Below are 12,878 nucleotides of genomic sequence, written 5' to 3'. Positions count from 1 at the left end.
CTAGTCGATGAGTATGCATCCTCAGGGCCCAACACACAGCCGCCAGTCCTCACCAGTGAGTGCTTAGATTTCCAGATCTACCCCTTGCCAACCCGGCAGTGCTGTGAATAGGCCCCAGCTCCTGTGGTGACCCCTCTTGACACTGTCCCTGTGGCCCATGGTCTGCTGTGGCACTGGCTCAGGACTAACATGCCTTTGGGGAAGATGAGCAAGGATCCATGAAAGAAGTGCTGAGAGAGTCAAACCTTGTGCAGCCCACAGTCATGGGCTGGAAGCTCCGAAGTGGGACTGGTCTGCAGCCAGCCTCTAGCCCTCCTTTGACAAGAAGCAGACAGTTCCCAGCCATCAAAAAACAAAAAACAAAAAACAAAACAAAACAAAAAAAAAAAACGACCCAGCCCCGCATCTGCTTGTGTTAAGAGAACCCTCTGGTCCCACTTGTGCCCAGCAGAGGGTGCACTGGGGCTGTACATCCTGGAAAGGCCCTGCCCTTCCTGTAGGGTATGCCACAACTGTCAGGGTCCCACAGGATTCCCCAGGGTGGAGGGAGTAACTTCTGTCACCTTTCCCAGTGGAGTCTTTATCCTCTCTGGAATGGAAATGGCTGGGTTCAGACCTCTGCTCTTAGCTGGTCACCTACAGCAAGTAGCTCTTGTGCCTCTGAAAAGGCTGCATATTACCATACACTGAATATACATAAAGCATTGCACTCATCCCAAAGGGTCATTGTGAATGGCCTAGTGTTTCCAAATGTCTGGCACTAAATGCCCCACGGTTGAAAAAGCCCAATTGCCTCTTATTTTCCGCAGACCAGAAGTTCAGGGAGAAATACCACATGTCTCCACAAGGTGGCAAGACTTTCTCATGTCTTCTGAGTACGGAGGCTTCAGGGCGATCTAAGTGGTCTGTCCTCTAGATTCACAGGGACTCAAAGAATTGAGGGAGGTCAGAAAGAGTTAGAGTCACTCTCCTTGGCAGGCCCCAAGGCCACACTAGTGACCCACAACCTTCTCTGCCCACAGGGATTTCTCCCCAGCATCAATTCCAGCCCTGGCCTCAGTGTCCAGAACATTCGGCACTGGGACTTTTTATGCTGGCCTTTAGGGCCTACCCATCTGTCTCCTAGAGTTCGTAACCTGGCCTTAGCCAACCCACACAAGAGCACATACAAGCACATACATAAATACATGCCTGCACATGCGCAAAGTCCAGCTGTGGGGGTGAGCAGGGTTGCGGATTAGCCAAAAGGCAAACAGATTTCTCTTTGTCTTTGCTGTCGTTGAGCTGGGTAGTTTTTTTTGTTTCTGTTTAGCAGTCTGAGCTAGGGGCCAGCAGCTGCCTCCTGAGGAACTAGGGAGGCAGATAGTCCAGGCTTACCCCCACAGAGCTGTGGTATCTCTCCCCATGAGTGGAACCGGCTGGGGTCACAGAGGTCAGGAACCTCCCCCATGAATGTGCCCACATGCGGCACACCAAAGCTGGAGTGGGTCCGTTGTCAGCTACACCTGGAGGCGTCAGCTGCTCCTCAACCCCTGACTTTGGATCACTTTCCTAGAACATGCCTCATTCCCTGTGTCCCATGTCTCACCTCAAGGAGTGGCACCTTGAGTCACTGCCTTCTGGCTTCTACCCACATCCTTCCCCGAAGAACATGGTCTTACATGCTAATGTGTGCAGCAATTCTGACTCATGTGGCATGTGTGCACACCCCTGCGTGAACATGCCAGGAGGGGCCAGCTGTGCCCTTCACCCAGGATGAGGGAAGGAAGCAATGGCCTTTCCAGTCACTGAAGAAGAGGCACCACAGGGTGACATCTCTCCAACACAGACTATATCTCAAAGACCTAGTGTGTAAGGAAAATGGTCCTGAGACTAGAATCCCCGAGACAGCATGTTGGAAAATCAGCAGGAGAACCCCTCCATCCTTTGGGGCCAGCTGGAGGGAGGAGTTCAATGAGGGAGATGTTGAAGGGAGGAGAAGAAGCCATCCTTGCCCTGTTTACCTGTCTTCTCTCTGGAGTTCAGAGGCAGGGACAGGCGCTGGGCATCTCTGAGACATAGTAGAGCCCCCCCCAGGAGGCCTGGGTCACCTTCCAGAAATTCTCATTTGCCCCATAGGAAACAGAACCTTTGGACCTAATAGCCCTAGCTGGAGTTAGGAGGCTGGGCTTAATTTTCAGTGACGAGGTGGAAAGAGAAATGTCTTTCTTGCTTTGAGGCAACCCATATCATAGAACCTCCCCAGAGACTCTGTGACACCTCAGCTGAGAAACCTGAAAGCAGTTCAAAGTCCCTTAGGACCCAGGCCTGCTTCCCCTAAAGCAAAGGAAAAGAGGGGCCTGGCTCCCACGTCCTCCCAGACTGGGGGCATGCTCTCGAGAGCTTCAGAAGTCTCTGGCCCACACTCTGGCTGCTAAGGCCTATCCAGCTCAGGCTGTACCGGCAGCTAGGATTGGCGTTTTCAAAACTCAACTTGAAGAAGCTATATCCTATGACCTTTATCTAGTCCCAGCCCACCACAGCCATTTGCTGGGGTTTGCTGAAAGGTAGGTGAGTGAATGGTTACCGGAGTGAACAAGCATATGGATGCTGGTGGGCCAGGAGATGGCTGGATGTGAAGCCTGCTGCCTATGCAGACTGGCTTCAAGGAGGTGGTCCCCTCCCAACAGCCCTCTATGAAACATTTCTACAAGGACACCTTCATGCCTTCATCACAAAGCAGATAGGACTGCGGTGTGTCAGAATCCCCTAGGAAATAGGTAAAAATATCACCTTCCCATTGTTCCTCTAACACCGTGGGTCTCCGTGTGTCTGTCCCTACTTGATCTAGGGTATTCAGACGTGAGCTATAATACTTTGGTATCCAGGTGCCATGTCAGTAACTAAGGAGGCAGCCCCTCAGAGAAGGAAAAGTTCAAAAGACAGTCCATCAGGGTCAGGATGGAGGCCAGTCTAAGGCCAGGATGATCAGTATGTAGCTAAGGTCAGGGTTACAGGGATGCCAGATTAGGTTGGCATGGTTAGGCTCAGTATAGTGGGGGTTGGGAATATGAATACAGAGACTAAGAACTTTGGGAGGAGGGACCAGCTTTTAAAAGGCTCGTCTACCTATGAGTGCATGGTAACGGAGAGAGCTGGCTCATTTTGGAGGACAGGCTGGAAGGACAGGGACCATGGCTGGAGGGCTGCTTTCCCCGCCCTAGGACAGATATCCCAACCACTGCACACCCACCCAACAGGAGCCTTGTGTAAATGACAGGACAGAAGCATTATTTTCTAGAGGAAAACTGACTGTTTCTTATGTGTGTGCATGTGTTGTGTGTGTGGTATATTCTAGTGGCATGCGTGTGCGCATGCACGCACAAACACACACACACACACACACACACACACACACACACACACACACACACAGGCCAGAGGTCAAAGTCAGACATCTTTTCACTTATTTTTTTGAGGTGTGTGTGTGGTCTCTCACTGACCCTAAAACTCACCAACTCAGCTAGACTGGGAGACTGGCTGGCCAGAGAATTCCAGGGGTCCTCCTGTCTCTACCTCCCAGCACTGGAATTACCGACTTGTACCGCTCCGCCCCAGCCTTTTACACTGCAGGAGATCTGAACTCAAGTTGTAATGATGAGCAGCATTTTCCCACTGAGCCATCTCCTCAGCCCCCGAGACTTGCTTGAGACCTAAAAGGGATGAGGGGCAAAGTTTTTTTTTGCTCTCTGGAGAATTCAGATACAGAAACCAAGCCAGACCCAGTGAGAATCAAAGGCTGGGACAGGTGAGCAAAACCATGGTGGAGAAAGCTAGAAACCGGAAACCCAGAGAGGAAGGCATAAGATCTGGAGATACAGTAAGACAGATTTTGATGATGGGAGAAGCCACACACTCGTACTCTCTCACATGTACACACACACACACACACACACACACACACACACACACACACACATGCAGCCGTCCTGAGCCTTGCTGGAAATAATCCCTTTTCATTTGCGACGCTGGGGCCTCAGCTGCACAGGCGGTGCCGAGCTGCTACCTTGCACATCTGTCAGTTCCAAATGTGGAAGCTGTCAGAGGAGTGTGTGTATGTGAGTGTGAGTGTGAGAGTGTGTGAGTGTGGGAGTGGAGGGGGGGAACTGGTCCTCCAGGGGATTGAGAGGCAGAGGGAGATCCCAAGGCCCCCTGGGGAGGCTCTCCAGAAATCCATGCCCTAGGGTGCAGGTCCTGTTCCTCCCAGGCAGAGGCCCAGGGCTTCCCAGAGTTAGGAACTAGCTCACCAAGTCTAGTTAGGTCCCTTACAGCCAGATGGCCCTGAAAAGTCACCTGTTGTTCTCACTTGTGGTGTGTGTGTTGGGGGGGTGGGGGGGCGTGTGTCAGGTAGGATGTCAGGCCTCTGCCTCCTGGCCTTTTTGCATTTGCTTTGTTTTGTTTGGTTGGTTAGTTTTTCGAGACAGGGTTTCTTTGTGTAGTTTTGGTGTCTGTCCTGGATCTCACTCTGTAGACCAGGCTGGCCTGGAACTCACAGAGATCTGCCTGGCTCTCTGCCTCCCGAGTGCTGGGATTAAAGGAGTGCACTACCACCGCCGCTGCCACCACCACCACTGCCACCACCACCACCCGGCTTTTTTTTTTTTTTTTTTTTTTTTTTGTAATATTTACTGTTATGGCGTGTGGATGATGTGTGGGTGGGGTGTGTATAAGGAGGTCAGAGGACCGTGTTGTGGAACCTCTTCCTTTCGGTTTCACAGGGGTTCTGCAGATTTTACTCAGGTCGCCAGGCTCACAGGGCCTTTCCGCACTGGGTCACCTCACCGCCCTCCCCACGTTCTTTTGGGGCTTGTCTCCAGTCTGCTTCCTAGGAGTTCCTTTCTGTGTCTCTCTCTGCCTGCTGGGATGTGCCCAGGCCCGTCTGGGTCACAAGGACATTGTCCTCCTCTGACCTGTCGTCTCGGCTGCCTTTCTTGCTGGACCTGACGATGATCTTTGGCCCTGGAATCTGGACTGCAGGAAACCTTAGAAGCACAGACTGTGAGCCTCTAGGAACACAAAGGGCTGGCACAGAACACTTCAGTCTCCTGTCAGAGTCCCTTAGGTGGAGCCCTGTGCCTCTTTCTCTGGATGCCCTTTCTAGGTATTCACCCCCAGATACCAGAATCTTCTCTTGTCTTCACCCTCTCTCCTGCTTAAGCTCATTAGAATATGAATTTACAGCAGTGACACTCCCCAGCCAGGAAGCCATCCTTATTCCTGTATGGTGAAGTGGGGGCTAGAGCTCAAAAGTCCCGTTCCTGAGCTGAGGAGATGCTCAGTGGGTAAAACGTTTGCTGGACAAGAGTGAGGATCTGAGTTCAGATTCTCGGTGCCCATGTAAAAACCAGGCAGGGCAGCATCTACCTCTAATCCCAGAGGAGGAAAGGCAAGAGAGAGAGATGGATCCCTTAAGCTCACTGGCCAGACAGTCTAACTGAACTGGTAAGCTCCAGGTTCAGGGAGAGATCCTCTTTCAAAAAAACTAACATGCAGGGTGCCAGAGGAAGGTACCTGACATTACCCTCTGGCCTCTACATATTCTAACCTTTGGGCAAAAGTGAACGCAGGTTATGAGGAGAGCTCCAGGGATGGCCTGGGGATTAAGACAGGTTCTGCTGAGGCAGGGTCTTTGTGCTCATTTCTGGAAAGAAGCAGTTCCATTCTGTGGGGAGGAGGAACTTATATGGGCGGACAGGGTATGGCATTGTGGGAAGAGTGCCCACAGAGGGTGTGTGTGTGTGTGTGTGTGTGTGTGTGTGTGTGTGTGTGTGTGTGTGTGGCTTCCACCTTTATTAGTCACATAGAGTGTGAGCATTTAGCTTTTCTTGTACATGGAAAAGTGTTATGTGAACCTGTGAGTATTGGGATACAGAAAGTTCCAGTTAACAGTATGTACACACAGAGATGAATGGGTTCAAGCACCTGAGGCCAGTAGGTGCATCTGAATATAACAAGTGACCTGAGTGTGCATCACCGTTCTGTATTTTAATAACTTCTGCTTTGTGTCTCTAAGCCCCATGTTACATGAACAGTGTGTACACATGTGATTATGTCTAATCACATATTGTGTCCCTGGATTGCCCTCAGTTCACACATGGGTGTGCACTTGTGCGTGTGGAACAGAGTCTTACCTTTTACGCAGGAAGGAGTCTGCAAAGCTGTGCATGTGTGCATATGTACGATTTGTACACAGGGCAGGTGTTCCTGGGGAACTAAGTGCGTGCAGACCTATGACTGGGGGATGACTGTGTGTTGACAAACTCTAGCCACCCTTTCAGCCATGTCCAGCCCGAGGAAAATGTGCAAATGTGTTCATTAAACACCAAACAGAACAGCGACAAAACGCCAGGGCCTGCGGTGGCGTGGCAAGTCCGGGAGGGCTTTTTCCTTGTCTCCATGTCTCCCTCTCCAGCATCACGGCCCCTCTCTGGCGTCCTTCCCTCACACCTAAGCCCAATGGTGTTTTGCAGTCTTTCAGCTGTTACCTCAGTCCCTCCTCGCCTCATTCCCGATTCACTCCGTTGCTATAGGTATGTTTAAACCCCAGCGTGGTAGATTTTAATTAGTCTTCCTACAGATGGCCAATTAACATTCATTACTTTTGCCTTGAGCGATTAATTATGAGTTTGGATAGAAAAGGAGAGAAGAGGAGAGGAAGATGGGCAGGTGAATGAAAGGAGAAAAGAGAAGGGGGTTTGATTGGGAGTTTGGAATTTTTACACAGAGCAGGCTGGTGGGGGAGAGGGTGGGAAAGAGCTGCTTGAATCCCCTCACTCCCAGCGGCCTCCTCAGCCCACAGCTGCTTGGGGCCCCTAATCGGCTTGGCTGGCCCAGCCCTCCAGGAAAATAGAACTCGTACCCTCATTTGGGGGTCCTTAAGCCTTTGGTGTGCCCTGACCCAGCCCTTTCATATTCCCGGCCTCTTGTTTTCTTGTGCCAGAGCTGGGTGGGAACTGTGTCAGGAATCGTCCCCAATGCTGCGGATAACCCAGAAATGAAGTTCCAGTGACATTCATCCCACCCTAGAGTTGCGGCTGCTCACTGTATAGATGAGGGAACTGAGGCCAGGCCGGAAGTGACTTCCCTCAGCTTTGGCATCTCAGGAATAGAGTCCAGCTCTGCGGATCACTGGGCCCAGTTCCCTCTCTCTCTCCTACTAGATAGGGTAGTTTGTAACGCCTTTGTGCAGAGGGTTGTGGGGTGGGACTCTGAGGTAGAGCACTTGCCTAGCATCCACAGGCTGGGGATTTGACCCCTCTCACCACCCCCCCCAACACACACACAATTAGTTATATAAAAGAACCTTTTGCAGTAGTCCATACCAGTGATCTGGTTTCAAACACATTCACACACTTCAGTGTGCACCTAACCGCCAGGTCCTCCCGTAGTTCCGACATGTGGGAGCTTGCCGGGGTGGTGGTGCTGGGTTCAGAACCCTACATCCACGACAGCAGTGGTGGGGGACATCTCTGTCTACGGTGGTCTTTCGGGTGACAGGACTGCAAAGATTCGTTTTCTCTAAACTCACGTCTGTTTTGTTTTTTAGCATGAACATCTTACTTGAGGGCCTGAGAGATGGCTCGGGGGGGAAACGCGCTTGCCAAGGAAGCTGACAGCCTGAGTTCCGTCCCTGAGACCCTCCTAGAGGTGAATGGAGGGAATCAATGCCTCGGAGTTGTCCTTGGACATCCACACACATACCATGGCATGCTCAGCACCCCCACTCATCATTTAAAAAAAATTAATAATAAAAAAACACACCTTACTTAAGCAATGCATGGTCATAAAGCATGACTACATCTTAACTTGAAGTTCTTTCAAAATATGTTTGCAAAACCAGACAGAGGGCCTGGTGAGATGGGTCAGTGTGTAAAGACAGTTGTCGCTGAGCCTGGTGACCTGAATCTGATACCTGGAACCCGTAAGGTAGAAGGAGAGAACCAATACCCAAAAGTTGTCGTCTGGCCTCCACCCATGCTCTGTGGTATGTGCACCCACATATCCAGACACTCAAAACAAATGAATAAACAAATGCATTTTAAAGACAAGAAAAAGAGTCCATGTAAGTTTATGATCATTTGGGGGTGGGGTGGGGATCGAGACAGGGTTTCTCACTATACAGACAAGACTGGCCTTGAACCCAGAGATCCACCAGTCTCTGCCTCCCGACTGCAGGAATTAAACGCATGTGCCACCACTGCCCGAACAATATCTTTTTTCTTTCTTTTTTTTTCTTTTTTTTTTTTTTTTAAGGTTAGCAATATGTACATCAGGATTTTAACACCTGAGTCAGCCTACCTGGATCCATGCTTCAGTTTTTCCGGCTCTATAAGGTCCTCCTCTGATAGGTTAAGTAAGACGACTCATCTCACAGGGTTGCAAGGAGTTGATAGAATAAGCACAGAAAGTCCAAAAGCCCCAGAAGATGGTAGCTATTATTAGTAACAGCAAGGTTATAAAATAATAGTATCTATGTGGTATGATTTTAGGAGAGTTTTATTTAGCTCCTTTTGGATTTCTGTATCTTGAAAATATTTTCCATGGAGAACATGAGTTACTTGGTAATAGAAGATATTATAATTGGGAAGAGGAGTAGGAGGGATATGAGGGAGAGAGGGAGGGTGGGAAGGAGAAAGAAGGAGAGAAGGAAGGATGAGGGGCAGGGGGAAGGAAGGAAGGAAGGAAAGGAGAAAAATGTATTAGTCCTTCTCAAGAAGAACATAGTTTTGCTGGATTTTCTTGTTTTGATTTTTGTTTTTGTTTGTTGCTTTTGAGACAGGGTCTCCCTGTGTAACCTGGCTGGCCTAACACTTGATATGTAGACCAAGTTGACCTTGGACTCGAAGTTATCCTCCTGCCTCAGCCTCCTAAGGGCTGGTAATTTAAGTGTAGGCTACCACACCAGGCTCTGTGCCATGCTGGGGATGAAACCCAAAACTTCAAGCATGCTAAGCAAGCGCTCTCCCAACTGAGCCGCATCCCCAACCCCTCTTGGTTCTCCTTTCTGAGAGTGAGGATCCAACTGGCCCAGGATTCTTTGGGAGTGCCTTTATAGGTCCCTGGCCAGGCTGTGGATTGGCTTCCACAGGTCACGTGTCTATACTTAAGCTGACAAATTTTGCAGTGGTTGGGTATTGGTGCTGGCTTCACATGATGCAGAATATACATAACTGTCTAGGCTGGTGTTTTCTCAGACAAGAGTCTGATGGGCAATAAATGACTGGCGTTCTTGATATTGTGCTCCTACTGTGTGCCCCCAAACACCTGCTGCCCCCACTGTACCATTCACACCGTATTGCTATCACCCCGCTTGTTTTATTCCAGCCAATGAGCTTCAATGATAAGTTCTGTGGGAGAGGCAACCATGTTCTTTCTCTCATGCCCATGACTCTGTCCCCATGCCCAAGCACAATAGCTTATGTGTTAGGTGAGTCTCTACTGACCACTGGGAAGTGCACCCGTATTGACACTCCTCCATGTACTTACCAAGGTCTCATAGGGATGCACAAGGCAAGCCCATGTGACAGAGTCATTTGGGGGCTGTAGGCTTTTCTGTCTAGAACTGGATAGCCTGGCTAAATTTGACTTAGCACGGCTATGGAAAGCATCCTGAAGGAAAAACAAATGCACAGAAGGAAGAGGGGAAAGCTTCCATGGCAGCAGAGAAAGCTTGGCTGGCCTGTGCTGGGGCTCTTGTTGTAGCTCCATTGTTAGGAGGGAGGATAGGTTGGCACAGGAGGGCTGGGGGTGTCCGGGAAACAAGAGGTCAGAGCAGCAAGATTGAGGCCAGTGCTGCCAAGCGACAGCCTGGTAGGAAGGGCAGGGCAGAACCACATGGTACAGATGATGGGACAGAATTTATTATCTGTCTGCGAAGAAGGAAGGATCTCCAGGAGAGCTTCTAGCCAGTGTGTTAGGATAAGAAGGGGTCGCCCTGGCGTGCTGAGATGCTTCCTGCCTGAGCACAGGCGTGCTGGGTAAGGTGAGGTTGGCAGCCAGGTGCTGGGGCTGAAGCCTGGCTAACACAGCAGGAAGGTGAGACAGAGATGGGGTGGAGAGGGCTGCTGCTGGAGGTAGGTGGATCTTCATGCTTCCATGGGGGCAGATGGCGAGAAAATGGCTTCTGCATAGATGAGGGAAACTAAAAGCTAGATATAGGAGAGAGAATCCCCCTGGACTCCTGCTCTGTTGAATGAGACAGAAAGGAGAAGGGGCTTATACTCTCCTCCTCCTCCTCCTCCTCCTCCTCCTCCTCCTCCTCCTCCTCCTCTCTTTTTCTTTCTTCTTTCTTCTTCCTCCCAGCCTCCCACCCTGCCCCCCCTTTTCTGCTTTTTGAGATAGGGACTTATAACCCAGACAAGCTCCAAACTCACAGATAGCCAAAGATGACTTTGAGCTCCTTATCCTCCAGGCACCGCCCACCCCCACTCACCATCCGCCCAGGGGTGGGATTGGAGTCCTGCAGAACCACGCCCCACCGCTACTCTGTTCCTTTCTGGCTGTGGTTCCGGGAGTCCCGCATCCCTACCACACATCTTTCTTGACTTACACAAATGCCAGCCATGAGTTGGGGTCTGTAGACCCCAAAGGGTGCCGGCTAGGGGAACACTGGCTTGGGGAAGTGAGGCAGGCAGGCCCTAGTTGAGCAGGGTTGGCACTGTAGGGAAGAGAGCTGCCATAGGTTCCCAGGGCCAACCCTCAGTGCTTCAGGCTGCCCTGACTCCCCGGCGGAGGGCACGCATTGTCAGGCCCTCTGGCCTATTATCCATGCCACTTCTGGTGTCACTTCATTTTAGAGGCCTACGAGAGAGACTCCTTGTTTGAGCCTTGCCCAAAGTCACAAGTGAGTCCCACAGAGACCTTTCCAACAGTCAGTTGTGGTCAGAAGGAATGCCATTGGGTCCACCAAAGACCATGACTGTGTGTGTGGAGGTGTGGGTATAACTGACAAAGACACTGAAAGTTTTTGAATGTTTATAATTTTTTCATCTAATACACTATCTCAGAGTTCCTGAAGTGTCTTTCATTTTGCTGTTACTGTTTGGTTTTGTGTGTGTGTTCATGCGCACGTGGAAGTCAGAAGTTGACGTTGGGTGTCACCCCTCAAGCTCTTTCTATTTGTCTTAGTTTTTGAGACAGGGTCTCTCATTGAACCTGGACCTTGACAACTATGCTAGGCTGGCTGACAAGTCCCAGAGATCCTCCTGTCTCCACCTCCCCAGCACTGGGATTACAAGCATGCATCACCATACCTGGCTTTTTCCATGGTGCTGGGGATCCAAACTCAGGTCCTCCTGCTTACACAGCCAGCTGAGCCATCTCCCAGCTTGTCTGTTTTTTGAGACCAAATCTCAGTATGCATCCCAGACTGGCCTTGAACTTGCTACATAACCAAGGCTGCCTTCAAACTCATGATCCCCCTGCCTTAGCTCTTGAGTGTGGCATTAAAGATGGGCACTATCATTGGGTGTTACTGTTTTTTGAAAAGCAGTAGTTTAGTCATTATGGCCAGTATTTACTGGAAATAAACATTTATTCTAAACTGTTTTTCTGACGCTGTGACGAGGAACATGTACTACCTGAATTAACACGAACATTTTCTTCCTTGAAAAACAATTTTCCCACTTTGAGCCCCTGGGGGATTGCTTATTGGCATGGTTTTCTGTTCTGTCCCAACTGGTTTTGAAATATTTATCGCTTCTCTCAGATGACAAGCCATGAAGTTTTGCTTCAGCCTTTGACGGCAGAGAGAAAAATGTCTGTAATTTCAATCAGAAGCTCTTTAGGAAAAAAAAATGGCTGCCATGCTTAGCCCATTGTTTTGGATTTTTGTAAACAATAGGTGAAGACAGTTTTGGAAGGCACAGCCAGCCAAGCCCTGTGTGCCCCAGCCACCTGTGCACGGCAAGAATAGCCTGATCAGCTTCCCCGGGTCTAAACAATCTGCAGAAGGCCCTCCATCACAAACAGTAAGCCAACACGTTTCCAGCAACCCCTGAGCTTTCTGTGTGCTGCGTCTTCACTCGGCTCACAAATGTTTTGAAAAATTGCCAGCTTTTCAGAAATGTATGAATAGTGTCATGCAAAGAATTGACAGTCCTGCGATTGCTTTGGAGTTTTCTTATCCTGACAAACTCAACACCATTAAAACCCCACTATGTATGTGACAATGTGTGTACGTGACAATGTGTGTACGAAACTCTTGGCTTAACCTCTGTAGATGCAGAAACACCATTAAACCTTCCAATGATGAACATGGTTCCAGTGTAGACTGAGCCGTGCATTTTGTAAAAATCACTCCTATCAGAATCAACTAGAAGAGCCTCCCTGGTGATATAACCACACCGGAGGCACCCACGAGTACTGGCATAATTAAGGAGTGGTGGTATTCCCCTGGGGTTCCAGTACTTGGGAGGTAGTAGGAGAAGGGAGGGTCGAACATTCAAGACTGCCTTCTGCTGTATAATGGAGTTGAGCGCTAAGCCTCAGTACACCATCAGCTGTCTCACTGTCACTCATGAATGACCCCTGGAAACAATATCCATAGTAATGATCTTAGTCCATGGGCTGAAGGGACGGCTCAGGAAAGTACCTGCAGAGCAAGAGTGAGGACATGAGTTCAAGTTTCCACCTGTAATCACACCCATAACCACAGTGCTCCTGCTGTGAGATGGGAGGCAGAAGCAGGAGAATCCCTAAAATCTTGTGAGCCAGCTAGCCTGGCATAGGTAACAGTAAGCAACAAAAAATTCCTTCTCAAATGAAGTGGAAGGCAAGGATAACCTCAGGTGTGGTCCTCTGATATCACATACATGCCATGGTGAGTGCACACACATACA

Source organism: Peromyscus californicus, unplaced genomic scaffold, assembly GCF_007827085.1.
Source record: "Peromyscus californicus insignis strain IS unplaced genomic scaffold, ASM782708v3 Scaffold_6__1_contigs__length_162567912, whole genome shotgun sequence".
NCBI lineage: Eukaryota > Metazoa > Chordata > Mammalia > Rodentia > Cricetidae > Peromyscus > Peromyscus californicus.
Note: the sequence above shows the minus strand (reverse complement) of the source record.